Below are 15,526 nucleotides of genomic sequence, written 5' to 3' on the forward strand. Positions count from 1 at the left end.
AATATTTGCCTTTCAGTTCATTCCTTTTGTATACACTCTTCAAGAAACTTTTTCATCTTTAAAATACTGGTAAGAGTAGAATTCACTGGGTATTTTCCACTTAATTGTGGAATGAGTACTTTCTTATTTTAATTAGATACATAAAATTTATATGAACTATTAAGACTAGTGTATCCTTCACACATGTTATAAAAATAATTGTATCGATTTCCCTTATAATCAAACTGTAGTACTTGCCTATACAGGCTCAGTACCTATAATCTAAAAGGCCGGAGTCCAGAAGTTTGAGTGCAGATATGGTGCCACAGATGGACTCCACACCTCACTCCATGTGGCCGGTCGTGGTGAAGGAACAGACACATTGAAAGCATTGTATGAAATTCCCTCCGATCTAAGTTGTATGCGAAACAAATGAAGTCTGTTTACCCTTGGTTTCCATCCCCAAGATATCTCATTGTATGTATATGCAAATATCCCCAAATCTAAAGACTGCTAGTCCCAAGCATAAAATAAGAGACAGTCAACCTATAACATGATATAGAGCACTTACTGTACATTGCTATCAGTTATAAGATTCAAATTAAATGATGCTCAACTCAGGGTTTCCAGTGGACGAGATAAGTACTCTACTGCGGAGGTACACCCCAGCCCTACTTCTAATGAGAGGAAAGATGGTCACCACCATCATCCTACCTCTCAGGTCATCATCTTCCACCTTCTTCAGCTTATTTACCCCAGATCATGTCCTTTATCCATTCATCCACCTTACCCAGACATACAGACTCTGTCTCTACCCATTCTTCTTTACATCCTTGCTTCAAAAAGAAGGAAGAGTTCATGGGCCAGTACTTTTACTACTTCATGGGAAGCATCCTAACTCCTTGACCTTAGAGTCACCTGGGAACAACCTTAGTCTTGGTTAAGCCATTTACATGGTACCTGCACCTGAGCAGCAAGGCCTGGTGGGGACAAATGAACAACCATGCTGAGTGATGTCATCTCAGACTCAGGACCACATATCTCAGGTGGTACTGGAGTACAGGCCACTTGCAAGTCCCTAGCATTGTTCCAACCTCATTGCTGGTGCCCTCGCTCACTCTTCCTTCCATTTGCCAGATCTCCAACATTGCCAACTCTCACTTCACTCCAGGAGAGAGCAAATAGATACACCCATGAGAGAAATACCTGATTATCCCACTGCACAGGTCAGTCAGCCTCGGTCACTGTAGCCATCTTTACCACTTCCTTCAACTGGGTGATCTAAGTCTCATCTTCCCACTGTGCTTTGGACCCGTCATGGTCATCCCCTGACCTTCCCGTGGCCTTTGCTTTTGCCAAGAATTCTTAAAACACATGCACCACATGCAGGTATATGCTTGCAACCTTGCCTTGGGCCTTCATCCAGGGCTAGCCCCTATCTACTGTTCAGCCTGACTTCTGTTCTCCCACGCAGACCAGTCAGCCCCCACCACTCTTGAAATAGGCCTCACCAAGAGCCGGATCTCCCTGTGTGCTCCCCCTCTGAATGCTGTTTCCCCTTCCATGCTGTAAACGAAACCGGTCTCGTCCTGAAGTCTTGCCCTTGAAGCTGAAGTGATGCTTTCTGCTGCCTCATCGTTGGGCCTGCGGGTAGGATGAATGAATTCCTTGAACATCAAATCTCTGTTTCTTTTCCTTGCTCCAGCAAACGTTCACTAATAGTTCCAGTCATCCTCTGTGTGTGCATCTTAGCAAGGCTGAAGGAACACTGCTGTGTTACTGTCAAGTGGGCTTTGGGTGCTGCTGGGGAGTTTCATTATCCTCATCCATTTCCCACCCACTTCCAGACAGCTGTTTCTTCTCAGAGTTCAAACATGTCTCTGCATACTCACTCTGTGCTAATGACCTTGACTGCTAGTTTACTGAAAAGAAAAGACGCCATCAAGAGAGAACATCCATAGGCTTTTCGCCCCTGCATGTTCCACACAGTGCAGGTAAGCTAGCCCTGCTGCCCACAGAGACCAGATCTCCCACTGGTGTGTGTTCAAGCTCATCACTGAGCAATTTCCCATCACCTGTATCGTCCATTTTGCTCTCTACTAATTCTTTACCTTCAGTACATGGGATGACTGTTAGGGCTTACGAATATCTCACACCCCCTGTGCTTGGGATTCTGCCCAGTTTCTTTGCTTTTTTGCTTTAGAATTTCTGGTACTCTCACGGGCCATTCCCTCATCTCTCCCAGGCTTGAGTTTGGCTGGGATTTGTCTATACCACTAGACTGGAGGTGCCATTACAACCTCCCATAATGGTTCCACAGTAAACTCTGTGATAGGTTTCCCATCAGCATTGGCCTTCCCAGCCCTCCAGGTTGCTAGGCTCCACACAGGGCTGGCCCCTCCCTCTTCAGCTCTGCAGTCTCGGCTGCCCACTGCATCATCCCTTGGACAACTTTTCTCATAACTCACTGATCTCATCTGTTTTCACGGATTCAAACATCAGTTGCACCCAGCAGATCACACATTTGCATCTTTAGCCATCTGTTTTTTCTATCTCCAAACTCTTCCCTCGCTTCTGATGTTGCCCCAGGAATGTCTCTATACCTCCTGATGTATTCAGAATGAGCCCCCATTCCCTGAGTCTCCCCGAGTTCCTTCCAGTTGCTCAGGCTGACACTGATGGTGGACTAACCCATCTCAGACAATGTCGAGTTGATCAGCACATCTCACCAGCTCCACACTCAAGAAGTGTTTGAGTCCAACCTTTCACTGCTTCTCCATTGCTGCCAGGCTCAGCTCCCACTGGTTTCTTTTACCCAGTGTACCAGAGATGTGCCTTAACAGATCTGCCTGCTTCTGCCTCTCATCCCAGAAGTCTAACAGTAATCAACACTAGCGCCTATCATCCCGCTATCATGGAGGTCAGTCAGCTAGGGTCTCCTGCTCCAAACCCTGTCTTTGGACAACAGTTCCACACACTTTGCCCACTCCCCTCCAAGACCATTTGGTGATCCTTTTCACACACTGCTCCAATCACTGGAAACCTTTGCACTTTCAAGGCACTTACATATTTTCTTCTTTATGTGCTTATCTACTTCTTTATGTATTTCTCTTCCACACATGTACTTGACCCCTTCTACTCATTCATGTCTTTAAATGTCCCCTGGCCACCATAATTGGAACTGTATCTTATCTCTCCTCACATAGAACTCTACTTCCTGCTTTTTGTTTGCGTTTATTTTGTTGTTTATTTTTTCAATATTGTCTCCTCTGTAGTCCTTGCTGGTCTAGAATGTACTAGCCCAGGCCAGCCTCAAACTCACAATCCTCCTTCCTCAACCTCCCCAGTGCTGGGAAGACAAGTATAGGCTGCCTCCTGGCTATCCTTCCTTGCTTTGATTTCCTATGAAGTGCTTATAACCAGTTAATATGCTTTGGTTTTTTCCTTCCTCTAGAATTTGAATCCCCTAGAGGTAGGGATCTTTACTTTTGTTCCACAGGGTATCCCCTACTCGCTGAAGCAATATTTAGTAAATAGTTGATAATAAATATTTGTGGAATGGAACCATCATTCTACCAAAACTTGAAGTCGGAGTTCTGTATTTTACTCCTTAGCAGAATTACTAGTGGTAGCTTCTTCTTAGGGATGTTTCTCTAGCTTTCCACAATGCCAGATGCCTATGATGCCCTACCTACCTCTTGAGTCAATCCTCTAGGCTCCTGAGGTGTGTACCCCTGCCCCCTGTCCCCCTGTCCCCCTGACCCCCTGCCCACCATTAGAATTCTGTTCTTAATCATATCTCCCTTCTGTTCTTTTCTCCTAGACAACCTCCTTCAGGCATAGCTTTAAAGAGTGCCTAGGTGTTGAACATGGGCTATTTTATCACTAGCCTCAACCCTCCTGTACACTCCAGTTATCCTCTCTCCCCGACTCAGCATCATCCTTTGGCTAGCTAATACTAGCATCTTAACCCTACCTACTATGACCCCACAGTACCATTGACTTTTCTTCTCTATACTCCATTACCTCACTTCATCTCTAGACATTTTTTTCTAGAAACTTGGGGCAAAATTCTTTTTGAGGTACAATCTATTTTATTCACTATAAGAAAGAAAGATGCCTGCCATATCATAATTACTCACTAAATATTTTCTAAATTCTTTTTGTTTTGTTTTCTGAGACAGTTATTTCCCTGTCCTGGAACTCCCTCTGTAGACCAGGCTGGCCTCAAACTCAAACCTACCTCTGCCTCCTGAGTGCTGGGATTAAAGGCATGTACCACCACTGCCTGGCTATTTTCTGAATTCTTGATGGAGATTTCTCCACTGGGGAAACATAGCTTGGATCACTTCTGCCTAATTTCACTTGTCTTATTTTTAAAGTGGGACTAAGGATGAGATAACATGAATGAAAGCCATAATGCTTGATCCATAGTAGGTGTTCAATTAATTATCTTCCTTTCTGTAAATCCCAATGAATACAGAATAGGTTTTTTTTTTTTTTTTAGACTAGTTTCTGAAGAGTTTGGGATCATCATCTTTCAAGACAGGTATTCCTCTGTTCTTACATGAAATTGAAGCTTAGGAAATAAATATACAGAATTTAAACAAAGGGATGTATGTAAACATCTTAGCATAATACCTATCAGATATGTGGTGTGCACTTCAAATATTAGCTTCCTTCCAGGGACCCCTAGCCTAGCTCTCCTCAAGGTCATTGACATTCAGATAAACCTTGAAAACTATACTGCAGCCCCACATTGCCAGGAAATCTGGTTTGGGGACTGGAACACTGGTGGATGTCCATCGTTTTAGCCTTTCTCTTTGAAATAATAGGGCCCATTTCTGATGAATGACATTACAGCCCAAGAGGACTGGTTCCCAGTGCTCGGCATGGCAGTGTTCTGTGATTTGAGGAGGTGACAGGCGTTCTTCCCTGTGACAGTCCTCATGTCCTTGAGCTCTGATTCTCCCACTACTTCTTCAAATAAGATGGCAAAGGTTGGTGACCAGTGGAAGACAAAGCTGATGAGCACTCTACAGAAAACCAGGTTGTATTAAATGAAGTATAGTGCCTACATTCGCCTTCCGATGGAATCCGACACAAACATTTTAGTCAAAAGATTGTCGTGTGTTTCTCAAATTATTTTAGAGCCCTTTAATCCTGCTGAACTGTTTTGAGTCTTAAGAAACAACTTGCCTAATGTTCAATATAGTCAAATAGTTTGCGTTCAAGAGAGGGTCTCAGCAGCAGCTCCTGCCAGTGTGGGCTGATAGCGTATCTGTATCACTTCAAGAAGTGAGTGAAGTTTTCTCATCAAAGTTCTTTCAAATGAAACAATAAGAAAAAGAAACTTGACTTCCTCTTTGTTATGGTTGAGGAGTCCCCCAAAGGAGCTCCTGTCTTAAGGGCTTGGCCCCTGATGCAGTCAGTGTTCAGACATGGAGCTTCAGGGAAGTGGTTGGATCATTGGCCCAGCCTCCATTAATGGATTAATAAATTGCTGGACTCGAGATTAGATGAACTATCGGCAGGAGGTGGGACCGCAAGGTAAGTCTTGGTAGGAGGCCTGCGTGGCGTGTGTCTTTGAAGGGTGTCTGGGCCTGGTCCTTCCTGTTTGTTCCTTTCTGCTTCCTGGCGAGCAAGTGGTGAGCAGCTTCGCTCTGCTGCTCGGTGCTGTCTGTGATGTTCATTCTCCTCTCAGGCCCACGGTGCTGAGAACAACCAACCACAGGAGGGAACTGCGGAGAACTGGAGCCAAAAGAAACTTCTCCTCCTTTTAAGTTATCTATTTCAGGTATGTTCTGTTTGTTGGACACAGGGTCTCACTACATGGCCCTGGCAGCCGGCCTGGAACTCACTGTGTAGACCAGGCTGGCCTGGAACTCATGAAGATCCACCTGCCTCTGCCTCCTTGGTACTGGGATTAAAGTTGTGCACCACTATGCCCAGCTTTCTTGGGTATTTGTCAGAGCAACAGAAGTTGGACTTGGCACCATTTTACTATTTGTGATCTGTAAGGGGCTAGTTGTCAGGTTTTGGTGATGGCCACTAAGATAAGTAGTCCTTTGTGATTATAAGTTGTAAACCCAAATATGCTCTAAAATATTATTCAGATTCTAAACTTACGTACTAGGGACTTATGACTCAACAGAATGTTTTATAGGTTTTCACAAGGAAGCATGTTGGTACTATGAACTTAACAGTTCCCAAAACTAACTACTTCAAAAACTGTTTACTAAAGGTGCATTGGGTTTTCATTTATTATTCAATTGTGTGACTGATTTTAACCTGTTTAATATAAATGTAGTGGATTCTTACCTCTACTTTTTATATATACTTCTTCTGAATACCTACTTCATATTTATTCATATTTGTCCTACTTATTTTTACAATAAAGGTTCCTATCATTTCAAATGAAATTCTCTTCCTCTCTCTTCTCCAACTCTTCCCTTCTTTTTTTTTTTTTCTTTTTCAGTTGTGTGTCTGAATGTGTAGATGTTTTTGCAGGTGCGCATGAGTGAGCAGGCATATTTGAGCGTGGTGACCAGAGTCAGCCTTCGATGTTGTGTGTTAGGAACCATCCATCTTGATCTTTTGAGACAAGGTGTCTCATTGGCCCAGAGCTCACTGCGTTGGCCAGCCAGATCTGCCCGTCTCTTTCTCGCTGGTGCTGGGATTAGAGTGTGTACCACCACCACAACGGCTTTACCTGGGTTCTGGGAATCAAGTTGAAGCCCTCACGTTTGTGTGACAAGCACTTTACTGACTGAACCATCTCCTTCTCAACCAACCTGCCTCTCTCTCTCTCTCCCTCCCCCTCTCTTTCTCTTTCTTAAGTGTGATCTTGCTGTGTACCCTAGGCTAGTCTCAAAAGCCATGTTTCTCCCTCTTTAGCTTCACAAGTACTGTGGTTATAGGCAAGAGCTATTTACAGATGGTCATTTATGCTCCCTTGAAGATGTTTATCAAGCCATCACCACCATTTGCCTATTTAATGTGTTTTTAAATTATTCACCAGTTTTCCCATTGGTTTCACAAATACTCATGGTTTCAGGATTAATTCCATGCACTGCTTTCAATATGCATGCCGCAAAGGAGATACAGCCCTGGTACGCAGTCCCTTTCCACAAATGTTAAGTGATTCAGTACTGTTCTACTTAGTACTCACTAGCTAACTTGTCCCCTACTTTCCTGTTCATACGTACTTCTCCTCATGCTTGGAATGTAAAACTGATTGTAGATGTATATGATTTTTGCTCATTTATGCTTGAGTTATTCTCTAAAAATACTCTAAACCAAGAAAGTGCAATATGTAAGTCAAAGCTAATATCAAATAAAAGGGTCCAGATCAAAGCCTTGATGACCATCTGTAAGCTCATCTGTCTGATACCCCAAGAGTGTACAATGGTAAGATCATGGCAGGAGACATCCTCAGCACCTAATGTTCCTGCCCAGGACTGGGTGCAAATGACATTGCTGTGAACTTGGTAAACCTACATCACCTTCCTCAAGAATCAAATTTGAAAGCACATGCCAATAAATATTGAATAGATGACTCCTGGCCCTCCAGCAATATGAAAGAAGGAAGAATCAAATAAAATGTCAACCTTACCTGCTCCCAATTTTCCCGTGAGAGAATTGAGCTTAGGAAAAAAAAAATGCATGTCATGTTAACTTTTATGTAGACAAAATGAAATATTGTCACTATAGATGATGGCATAATTGGCCATTGTGGCTAATGGAATAGACTGGAAAAGTCTTTAATCCTTGGTTGGGACAGAATTAGGGGGAGATTATAAATAAATCAATAAACTATTACAAGTCAAGGAAAGAAATTTGGAGGAATAGGGTTATAAAATCTTATTGACCCAATAAAGCTTATCTGATATCTTTGTTAGATATCTTTAATTTTTATGAGTCTTCCCATTAGCCACCATGAATCATTTAATACAATAATAACTATAATAACAATTGCATAAAATCGCATAGTTTATCAAGCACTTATACTTCTCAGGCCATCTTTTTAAAAATCACATGATCCAGAGTCTGAACCAACAACCAGGCAGCCTGCATGGAACCAACCTAGGCCCTCTGCATATATGTGACAGTTGTGTAGGTTGGTCTGCATGTGGGACTCCTGGCATGGGAACAGGAGCTAGCTGTCCCTAGAGCTTTGGCTGGCTGGCTCTTGGGAACCACCTACTCCTCATGCTGGATTGCCTTGCCTAGCCTGAATACTGGAGGAGGTGCTTGGTCTTAAGGCAGCTTGCATATTGTTGATGCCCATGGGAGGCCTGGATTGGGGATGAGGAGGAAGGAGTGGGAAGAGAAGAGGGTGGGGAGGCTGTGGTCAGGATGTAAAGTCAATAAATTAATTTTTAAAAGTCCAGCTTAAAAAAAAAGAATCATCTGGTTTAGGTGACATCACTATCCTCCAACGAACACAAACTTCTGTGACTTAGGGCTGGGTCCTATCTGTTTTCATACTTTGAGTCCATCCATTGTTGACTATTTAAAAAATTTTGTTTTTGCATAAACACTCATGTTACAAAGGATTGGGAGGGTTAATTTGCTTGAAACTTGTAAACCACAGGCCTGGAAATTTGTTTTAAGCTTCTCAATTCCCTGGCATTTGCTCAGCCTGAGTAAACAAATTTCAACAAATGCTCAGGCATTTTATTAGTGATTTTTTTTAAATTATTCAAGATAGCATACACGTAGAGACATATTCAGGTTGACTTGCCTCTTCTCATTACTTGTATAAAGGTCAGGCATACTCTCTCTGACATTTCAGTAAAAGTGCATACATATTTTAATGATATTCATAAAGATGACTAATATGACAATATTAGAACTCTAGGATGCTATCAAATAAGCAACTATTTCCCTATTTCCCCCTACAGATTTTGTCTGTTTACTTTTTGAGACAAGATCTTACTAAGGTGACCAGGCTGGCCTCAAACTCACAGAGATCCTCCTGCCTCTGCCTCCAGGGTGCTTGGATTAAAGGTGTGCGCCACCACACCTGGCTTTCCCTCCACAGTTCTTCTACATATGCATATACATGTACCTCCTACACACACACACACACACACACACACACACACACACACACACACACACACCCCAAAACCTTGATTTCCAAACCTTGGCTCTTTTTTCTATGCTTCTCTTTGTGTGTTGGTTCAATTATCTTTGGCCACAGTCAAATTTTCTATCTCTGGAAGGGAAGAGGGAGCCTTGGTGGCTGAGTCAGAAATCTAATATTTGGAACAATCTCCATGGCCAGAGAAAAGGATGTTACAATCTGAAGGCCTGGGTCACATGCTTATACCTGAAGCCAGAGGCTGTGTACGGAATAGAAGAAAGCTGGCTGGTCACTAACAATGGGTTACCATAGCACACATCAGCTCCCATGTACTAAAGAAGTGCTGAGCATTACAGAAGATTGGCTGGGACGAGTGGGCAAAGACCCTTAGAAAATGCCAGGAGAAGAAAGAGAAGTGATTCTTCTCAAGGTCACCGTAAAAGTATGAAAAAAATATTACATTACTGAGAAACAAGGTAAGAAATAAAAGTCCATACAGAACAATGAAAGAATTTAAAAAGAGGTATGTATCTAGAAAGTTTAAAAAAGAAGAGAAAAAAGAAAAAAGTAATATGGCAATGAATACAATTTCCCTTATTAAATATAAATGAGAGGAGGAAATTGGGAACAAGGAAAAGAAGTAGGGACTTGAGTTTCCAGGTGTGATAGCATTAAGAAGGTTATGAGTGGTGAGAAATGTAGTATAGGTCTGTTTTAAGGTAAATCATCTTATTTCACATCAGAACTATTGGCAGTGATTTGCTCCTTAAGTAAGAAGAATGCTTGAAGAGAGTGGCATTGAGTCTTTAAAGGTTAACAGCAGCCCCTAAAGCACTTATTTCAAATCACACTTTTTGTGTGACGAGCCAGAGTCACTACTTATGCTAAGTGGCAGTCTCATCAGACTACCTGAAGCAAAGCAATATGCTTCCAAATGCTAGCTACAATCAGCAAGACAGGCCATTCCTGGGACAGAAGGGCAATCAGCAACACAAAGCAGGAGTTCAATTCCGACTTCTGGGGAAAAGGAGGCAAAGCAGAAAAATCAAATAGGCCATGGAATTTAGGAAGAGGGAAGGAGTTCTTTGGAATATTTCTAGGAGACATATTGACTGCTGGTGTATGACATTGATTAATGCTTATGGAAATGAGCTAATGGATTCTATTGTGTGATAAGATCACTAGTGAATACTGTTATAGAATTAACAGCAGTAATTGCTAGAAAGGAGGGGATTTAAAGGACATTATTTTTAGAGTGCGTGTGTGTGAGTATGTGTGGGAACCAGAGATCCGTCCCCTGTGCTGATTCAAGTGCCTTATTTTGAGACAGGGCCTGGAACTTACTAAATATGCTATGCTGACTGGCCAACATACTCCAGGGATCTGCCGATCTCCACCTCCAGTCCTGGGATTCCAAGCACACTACAAAATGTGGGTTCTGGGGGTCGAACTCAGGTCCTCTTGTGCAGCAAACACTTCACTGACTGAGTCGTGTCCTCTGCTATGGAGTTGTAACTACTTCGTGCCGGTACTTGGATTTAGAGACCCCTTGGATTTGCCTCGCCATCTCTTAAGGCAACAGTGGTGTTCAAGTTCGCTTCTTTTTCAAACTTGTTTTGAAATGGCTTCTTTCATAAGAGGACTTCACTTTTCATGGTTACCAGCTACTGTAACAATATTAGTTGATGCCTAATTAACCATTATGAAACATTAACTAATTGGGTGCTTGGTTACATGGCAAACCAAATGCCATGCAATTGTATGAAATAAAAGCCTTCCTTACCTTCCTATCATAGAGAATGCACTTTTGTATGCATTCTGTTACAGAACTGTGACCAGAAGAATGATATTTGTAAGATGGAGTGACATGGGCCTTAAGTTGCTCGTAGAGAATTTTGTTTGGCACATTGCTTTGAAGAAATTGAACAGGATTTCTTGCAACGCACAAGAAAGAATTAGAAATATATGAGAGACTTTTGAGGAAAAAAATCTGTATTAATTCATTCTTTATAGCAAAGAAGAAAAGCTGATTCCACTGCTTCAGAGTCCTCTGTTAACTACCTGGGGTACATAGAAGACCCCTGCCCCAGAATGAAGACTCTAAGATGGCTACAGACGTGGCTGCGGTTTAAAATCTGATGAAAGTAGAGACTTTCAGAAGCAAAAGCTCTCCTACGCCTACATCCTCAAGGAGGAAGCGCCTCCTCTAGGAGTTATAAGGAAGGCAATGATTGACAGTTCGGATGACTGACAGAGAGAGCTGGCCTTGCTTGTTATCTGTACTAGTGTTCCAGCCACATGGGTCTATAATGTTTTCGTGTCTTCCCTAACCCTGTCTATCCCGTTTGCTTTGTAATTTTCAGATGAATTTTTATTTTACATGAGTATTTCAGGAATATATGTGACATTAGAGTATTTATATCACGTTAATATGTACATGTATTAATCCCCAATAGGATTGGGAGCCATGTAAAAATCATGTACATGACAACGTGAGGACACAGAAACATGGATATTAAAGTTGAGGGGCAGAACTAAGAAAGACACAAATCAGTGCTGGAAAGCTGTCTTGGTAAATACACCGATCTGGACCTTATATGAAATGAGGTGGCAAATCTCATTAATAATTGGCTTATTAGTATTCCTATTCAATTCATGCATTTTAGACCGAGAAATAAGGCAACAAATTCGGCAGAATGAAGTAATGCTACCTATCTCATTAACAGAGCTGCAGGGAGTTCTGGGTAGGGTGGCTAGAGGCAGCCTCTAGGTGTCCTGGTGAAGAAGCGTCCAGACATAAGGAGTGTTAGGAAAGCAGCCAGCACAGAAACCCAGAAGGGCAACAAGCTAAAAGGAAGAAAGTCGATCACAACACAGCTCTAGCCACCAGGCTTCCCTGTTCAAGGCATGAAGTTGACAGGTCATCCAAAAATACACTAGAAGGCCCTGGTGGAGACCAGTGTCCAACCCACAGGACAAACTCACCGCCCCCACAAATATCAAATTCAGCTATGGGTCTTGATGAACAGTGAATTCTCCAATGAGTAGGTCAACAGTGAGAAGGATTTCCCTCATGCAGAGGGCTGTGACTGCTTCTGTCTTGAGAGGAAATCTAATGTTTAAAAAACTCAGCTACATTGCAGGCCTGAGAACAGGGAACCAGTGTAAGTCAGAAAGTCTGGATTCAACCTCACACAACCTCGAGTGAGAGACAGCCTTGGGAGGACTGGACACTAACAAGACAAAGAATGCAGGCAACAGGGGGCTTGGCCCAGTGTAAATTATGCGGGGAAAGGTAGACCACGCTCGGAACCTGGGAGTAGATGTCCTCCCTAAGCATGAAGTAAGCAGGTGTCCCACTCATCCTTTGGAGCCCTCTGTCTGCATGGAGTTCATTGCTGTGGAGTCTGGAAGCACTGACCATCCAGCGGACTACTTGAAGCCCACATGTCTCCAGCAGGGTGATTAATGCTTGGTTGCTATGAACTGGGAAGACTTCAGAGAGTGGGAGAATCTGTGCAGCTCACACCGAGAAGCAAGGTGTGCCTAGCAGAGCCCACTGGCTTGCGAAAGGGGAAGCCATTGAGGTGACAATGTCTCTGCAAACCTCAGAAACCTTCCCCGCTCAGGCTCAGCAGCACCAGCACATCACACACAAAAGATAGACGCCCGAGTTCAATTCATACTCTGGTCACCAGCCCATCCCAGCAGTCTTCAAGTTTCAAGAGCTAGAGAAACACACACACACACACACACACACACACACGCACGCACGCACGCACGCACGCACGCACGCACGCACGCACGCACGCGCACACGCACACACACATATACACACACGTAGCTCTTCCATTTCCCCTATACAGTAGTAGCATTTTTCTTTACCTTTCATATGTTCATTTAATACTGTTTATGCATTTCTTCCTCATTAGCCAATCTCCCCTCTGCCTTCTGGGTGTCCCCTCTTTTTACCTTTGTCCCTGTTCATGCTTCCAGTGATATTTTGATTTTATTATACTCTTTTTTTTGAAAAGGCTTTATTTTTAGAAATTTTCCACACATTCATCTAACTTGAGGTGTTTTGTTGTTTTGAGGGGTAGTTATTTTTGTGGGTGGTTGGCCTTTAGTCTTTTAAGTTACTCTACCAAAGATGGGGCTCCTTGTGTCAGCTTCAAGTGTGTGTTGTTGACTTTGTTCTTTCTCGCTCCCCTCCTCCTCTCCTGCCCTCCACCAGCCCCCTCCTGCTGGTTCTCTCCCCCTACCTCAAATGATCATCCTTTCTGCTTTATGTCACATGAATTCTATCACCCTCCACCCCCATTAGATCTTTGCCCTGCCTCTCCTTAAGTCTAGATTGCTTATGTGAGAGAAATACGTGGTGTCTGTCTGAGTCTGCAATATTTCACTTAATGATTTTTAGGTTCACCCGTTTTTCTGCAAGTGTTATGGTTTCATTTTTCTGAACTGAGCTTATTTCACATATGGGGACCCTGATATGATCCATATATTGAGTGTCTTAAGAGTCAATTGGCCTCCAGTAGGACCCAGAGCAAGAAAGAGTTCTGTAATAGCTCCCTGACATTAGAGATGAATGACTGGAGGCCCTGTAATATTTGAGTTTATAATGGGAAATGATGTGATGTGTAGCTTACAACTAATCCCAGTGGCAGTCACCATGCAGATCTCTAGGCGTCTGATCAAGGCCATATTATCTACAGGGGAGAATTACTTGTCTTTTAAAAACTCTAGAGTGCTCTTGGACCCTGGTAGAAAGAACCTGCCTAAGAGACACCAAGGGAGCTTTGGTGGTCAGATGTTTGGTCAAGCATCAGTCTAGATGCTACTCTAAAAGTATAAATCTGATTAATATGTAAATCAGAAGACTCTGAGTAAAGCAAATTCCCCTCCATGACACAGGACAATAGGATTTTTAAAAAAGACTGACATCCCTTGAGGAGGCAAGACCTCTGCTTCCACACTGCCTTTGGACCACAACTTGAATCATCAGCTTTCCCAATCTCCAGCCTGACCTGATGCCTAATGCCTGCAAACTGGGGGTGTGACAGACTCTGCAGTGGTATGGACCAATTCACTGAAACACTCTCTCTCCCACTCCCTCCCTTTATCTCCATCTCTCTTCCTTTCCCTCCCTCCCTCCCTCCCTGTGTGTGTGTGTGTGTGTGTGTGTGTGTGTGTGTGTGTGTATGTATACAGAGATGCTTCTTAACTTGTGATGAGATTGTTCATGATAAATCCATCAAAAACAAACAAATATTTCAGTTTGAAAATGCTGAACATCATATATTAGCCTAGCCTAACTGAAATGTGTTGCAAACATGTTCATTGCCCTATAGCTAGGCAAAATCAACTAACAGAATGCTTTTAATAAAGTACTGACTATCTTATGCTGCTTATCAAATGCAGTATACCATAGAAGTTAGTATTGGTTGTTTATCCTCATGGTTGTGCAGGTTTCTGTGGTTCAGTGCCACTGCCTTACATCACAAGAAGGCATCAGACAACTTACCAATAGTCTGGAAAAACATCAAAGTTTGAAGTATAGTTGCTACTAAATGCATATCTGCTTTCATACCAACATAAAGCTAAACAGTCATTATGTAGAGCCATCATAAGTACCACCTGTATACATTAAGATACTTACCTATTTATTGTTTTCTGTTTCTCTGGTGTATCCTAATCTACCAAGTGCCCACACATCTGAAATACTCATTGCTAAGAGCTGAGTTTTATTAGACCCACCAAGTGGTGGTTCATTTAGATACCCACCCAGAATCAGTCATGAGCTAGTCCAGAGGTCACGAGCAAGCTGAAAAAGCAGATAGTCTGGGGTTCCACATCATTGGTCACCATTACACCAACACCCTTCTCTTAGCTCCTTGCGGCCACTTGGGGGGATTCTTACAACTGGCTGATGGAAGAAGAGCAAACCTGGGCTTTGTTTATGGGAGGAGCAATTTGGTGTAGGTCTGCAAGCCCAAAGTGGGCTGAAGCTGTGCTAGGTTCTCCCTTGAGAACACTGAGACCAAACCAGCATGCTATAGAAGCATGGAGAACAGACACATCCATAGACACAGAGTGCTGAAGCTCTTGGAACTGTTGTAACACAGGACACATACTACAGAACAGGAATGAAGCAATTAGGTGGACAGGATGAGTCAGCCAGGAGATGCCATCCAGTCTCTAAACCTCTGTCTGATAATCCTTCCTTTAATTAATTATTTCAAGCCACACAAATCCTCAATGGACCGCACCCCTAGGAACCGAGGACAGCCTCCAATTTTGACATTCACAGCCAGGTTTTATGGGCATATAAAGAATTTGCAGGAGCAGCAAGAGGAGGCAACCAAGAGACAGATCTGGAAGCCCTGATAGGACTGAGACTGCATGGCTACAGTCTCATTATTCTCCCATGTCTAAACTTGACCTGGAATTACA

General features: G+C 42.9%; 1 long non-coding RNA gene across 1 annotated transcript in view; it reads right to left on the reverse strand.

Moving 5' to 3' along the window:
• The window catches only part of LOC143272935 (uncharacterized), a 40,130-nt gene that overhangs the window by 15,551 nt on the left and 9,053 nt on the right, over positions 1 to 15,526 (reverse strand). The window contains exon 2 of the long non-coding RNA XR_013050617.1: positions 7,595 to 7,625. This is a non-coding gene — a long non-coding RNA (uncharacterized LOC143272935). The remainder of the gene's footprint in view (positions 1 to 7,594; positions 7,626 to 15,526) is intronic.

Source organism: Peromyscus maniculatus, chromosome 4 (genome assembly GCF_049852395.1).
Source record: "Peromyscus maniculatus bairdii isolate BWxNUB_F1_BW_parent chromosome 4, HU_Pman_BW_mat_3.1, whole genome shotgun sequence".
Lineage (NCBI taxonomy): Eukaryota > Metazoa > Chordata > Mammalia > Rodentia > Cricetidae > Peromyscus > Peromyscus maniculatus.